Genomic DNA, 4,553 nt, shown 5'->3' with positions numbered 1-4,553 from the left:
ATCCCAGCACTTTGGGAGGCCGAGACGGGCGGATCACGAGGTCAGGAGATCGAGACCATCCTGGCTAACACGGTGAAACCCCGTCTCTACTAAAAAATACAAAAAAACTAGCCGGGCGAGGTGGCGGGCGCCTGTAGTCCCAGCTACTCGGGAGGCTGAGGCAGGAGAATGGCGTGAACCCGGGAGGCGGAGCTTGCAGTGAGCTGAGATCCGGCCACTGCACTCCAGCCCGGGCGGCAGAGCGAGACTCCGTCTCAAAAAAAAAAAAAAAAAAAAAAAAAAAAAGAAAATAGCTGAATACATTTCTCCTGTTATTTTAGCCAAATTTCATTTGTAAAATCCCAGAAGTGGCACAATATCTATCTTTCATGATGTGAATAAACAACAGAGAAAATCCATTTTGCTCTTATGAGTTTGGAAAGCAAAGTGTTATATCACAGATATTCTTGTCTTCAGTTCCAATGATTTTGAACCTGTTATTCAGAACAAGAAGCCCTCTGATTCAAATACAGAACAGAATATTCTATTTAGTGCAAACACAAAGATCTGAAACTCCATTTTAAAGCCATTTCTATATAGTAAGAATCCAGCCTGCATTTGTCAGTGGTAGAGAGAATAATAAACGGAGGAGTCCCTGAAGAGGTCACAGTGTTGACAAAGTTCAACAAGATAGTGGAGTCTACACAAACACAGGGAACAAAGCTTGGCCCTTCCACACAGCTGTGAGGCCTTGACTTTGTTTTAAATCAGTGTCATTTCATGTCTCACATATTCCCCAGTGTCTGCATGATGAAATACCACAATCACCAGGAGGTCCACTTTTCTGCAGTCTTGTGTAGATTTTCCTGCCACCCCAAAACCCAAGGAATGTCTGCCATGGAGCACACCACCACTCGCTGGTACTGAGAAGTCTTTTTGGTGATTCAACCCAGACCATATTTCAACCCAGACCATATTTCCCGTATGGGTACGGGAAGGACAGATCTGCTCCAGGAAGAAGCTCTAGGCTTTATCCGCACTTTATACTTGGCATAGAGTACAGGGTAATCCAGAGCTGTGATGTGCAACTGCAACTTGTGGGTCTTAGTGAATTTTCCGAAGCAGGTTCCCAGCAACACCAGCTTGTCCGTGGAGATACTGGCAGCCAACTTCAGAATCTTCTCACTCGCGTAGCATAGGTGCCGTTGGGCCTGTCAAGTGGCAGCAGATTCTCCCCTGTGTATTTCATGATCTCAAACATTATATGGGCCTGCTCTTCAGCCAGGTCCACATTTTCCCGCTAGAATGGAACACTGGATCCTCATGCCCCATTGGCAGGAAAACCTGAACTTTTAAAAAAACCTTTCATGTAATGTGTGTCTGTTCTAATTAAGTTTTTCAGCTTTTGTATGCCTAATAAAGTCTTCATTTTGCTTTTGTTTTTGAAAGATATTTTTTTACCACATAGAGAATTTTAGATTAATAGTTTCTTTATTTTAGTATTTTAAAGATACTGCTCCACTGTCTTACTTTTTTGGATTGTTTCTAGCAAGTCGTTTATTGCTGTCCCTACTTCTGTTTCTCTGTACATAATGTGGGTTTTTTTTTTGCCCCTTTGAATACATTTTAAGATTTTCTCTTTAACACTGGTTGGGAGCATTTTGATTATGATGTACTTCCAAATTCCTTGTGCTTGGAGTTTGTTGAGCTCCTTGGATTTGTGGATTTATACTTTTCATCAAATTTTGTAAAATTTTAGCCAATAATTTTCTTCAATAATTTTTTCCTTTCTCTCTTTCCTCTCCTTTGGGGACTGCTTGAAGTCATCTCATGGTTTACTGATGCTGTTTGCATTTTTAAAATTCTCTTTTCTTTGTTTCATTTTGGGTAATTTTTACTGCTATCTATTCAAATTTACTATTTTCTTCTTCTGCGTGTCTCATCCACTGTTAATCCCATCCACAGCATTTTTTTTTTCTTTTTGTTTTTCTTGAGACATAGTCTCGCTCTGTCACCCAGGGTGTAGTGCAATGCTGCGATCTCAGCTCATTGCAACCTCCGTCTTCCAGGTTCAAGTGATCCTTCCTGACCTCAAGTGATCTGCCTGCCTCAGCCTCCCAAAGTGCTGGGATTACAGGCATAAGCCACTGGACCCAGCCCACAGTATTTTTCATCTCAGACATTGTAGTCTGCATCTGTAGAAGTTCAGTTTGCGTGTCTTCTCCCAGCCCTCTGGTATTATCTTCCTTGTCTCTGCTTAACTTTCTGAACACATGAAATATAATAACTGTTTTAATGCCTATCTCTGCTAATCCTGACATCTGCATTAGTTCTGGGTTGGTTTACACTGGTAATTTTTCTCCTCATTTTGGATCATATTTTTTAGCTTCTTTATTATACCCGGTAAATTTTAATTGGATGCCAGACATTCTGAGTTACAGCTTGTTTTTTGTTTTAATAAGATATTTTGTATTCCTATAGTTATTGTATTCCTCTTACTGTCTGGGTCTTTCCAGACTCTTAGCTGTGTCTCCTCGATTGAGGGGTCTGCTGGATTCTGCTTGAATTACTCCTCCATGTGCTGTGGCCTGGAAACTCTTTCAAGTCCATAAGCTGGGGCGGTCACAGGCTTCCCATCATTTGTTCCTTATCACGCAGGGATCACTGTCCTTTGTTGCCTGCTACCAAGTGTCCTGGAAACTGCTGTTTCATATATTTCGTCCATTCTTTTTGGTTGTTTCAGGCATGGGGGTAAATCTGGTTTCCGTTACTCTTTCTTGGTTGGAAGTAGAAAGAAATCTCTTTTTATTGACGTGAAATTCAGATAACATAAAAGTAACCATTGAAAAATGAACGATTCAGGGGCATTTAGTATATTCACAATGTGGTACAACTACCACCTCTGTCTAGTCCCCATTTTCGTCACCCCAGAAGGAAACCTATTACCCCTCCCTCAGTCCTTGGCCTGTGCCTTCTCTCTGGATTTAAATATTCTGGATATTTAATATAAATAGGATCCTATGAGATGTGATTTTTTGTGTCTGGTTTTCACTCAGCATAATGTTTTCAATGCTCACCCATGCTGTAGTACATATCAGTACTTCGTTCCTTTTTATTGCCAAATGGTATTTCATTCATTCTATGTTGTAGGGGCCAAGGGAAAACTCCTCCTTTGCCCTGTGAAATTTTGCTGAAAAATCAACTGACAAAAGGCAAATTAATAAGAGAAAAGGCACACAGATTTATTAATGTGCACATGGGAGAAAACCACAGAGTAATTACTCCAACCCCTCAATAGGGTTCAGAAGCTTATACAATATCTTGAGGTTGCAGAAAGAATAAGGGCTTAGATTACAGCAAAGCAGGTTATGGGATGGGGAGAGGGGGAGGTGTGGCTAGCAAAGGTGGTCTTGTAATGTAAATGAAACTTCACAGGTAGCAGCCCTCAGAGATAATAGATGGCAAATGTTTCTTCCAGACTTTTAAAGGTGTCAGACGCTCAGTTAATCTTTCCTAGATTAGACAAGGGAAGGCCTCAGAGAAAGCCTGGCTGCATCCGTGCAGATTTTCTTTATAGATGCAAGTGTCTTCCACAAAAGGCAGCTTTGCAGGCCTACTTCTGTTTGCAGGCCCTCTGATCTCAAAATACGTCCAATTTTTGGTTTTGGGTGTGCTATTTTGATTTCCTTTAATGTCTATGCCACGATTGGTTGATTTCACGTATCTGCTGATGGACATTCGGGTTGTTTTCACCTTTTGGATATTGTGAATGCTGTGGCCACGAGCCCACGTGTATATGTGTTTGTTTCAGTACCTGTTTTCAGTTCTTTTGTGAATATACCTGGGAGTGGGATTGCTGGGTCATATGATAATTCTATTTTTAACTTTTTGAAGAACTGCCAAATTGCTTTCCACAGTGGCTTAACCATTTCACATTTTCATCCTCTTTTTTTTTAATAATCGATTTTTTGGGGGTATGAATTTACATACCTTAAATCACCCACATTTTAAGTACACAGTTCAATGAGTTTCCTCAGATGAACGCATTTGTATAATCACCATCACAATCAAGAAAGAAAACTTTTCTATCACCTTAGAGAGTTTCCTCATGTCTATCTGGAGTCAATTCTACTCTTTTAGTCAACCACTGTTAACGTTAACTGTAGATAAACTTTGCTTGTTCCAGAACTTTGTATCAATGGAATCATGCAGTGTGTACTCTTTTGGATCTGAAGTCTTTTGTTCTTCCTAATGTTTTTATGAGATTTATCCATGTTGGTATGTGTAGTACAGTTTCTCTTTTGATTGCTGAGTAAAATTATATTTTATTGCTATACCACGATTTGTTCATCTGTTAAATGTATATTTGGGTTGTTTTCAGTTTGGGGCTCTTATAAATAAAACTATAAGCATTTTCAGTCTATGTGTGTCTTCGTAATGAACCTTTATGTCTTGTAGATAACATATATTTGAGTTCTACTTTTCTTTTTTTGTTGTTTTTTTTGAGAGGGAGTCTCGCTCTGTCGCCCAGGCTGGAGTGCAGTGGCCGGATCTCAGCTCACTGCAAGCTCCGC

At 40.2% G+C, this 4,553-nt stretch overlaps 1 pseudogene; it reads right to left on the bottom strand.

The window, feature by feature from the left end:
* Positions 1–741: 741 nt before the first annotated feature.
* LOC105506283 overlaps positions 742–4,553 on the bottom strand; it is a 39,366-nt pseudogene continuing 35,554 nt past the window's right edge.

Source organism: Colobus angolensis, unplaced genomic scaffold (assembly GCF_000951035.1).
Source record: "Colobus angolensis palliatus isolate OR3802 unplaced genomic scaffold, Cang.pa_1.0 Scaffold134, whole genome shotgun sequence".
NCBI classification, from domain to species: Eukaryota; Metazoa; Chordata; class Mammalia; order Primates; family Cercopithecidae; genus Colobus; species Colobus angolensis.
Note: the sequence above shows the minus strand (reverse complement) of the source record. Positions and strands in the feature narration are given on the sequence as shown.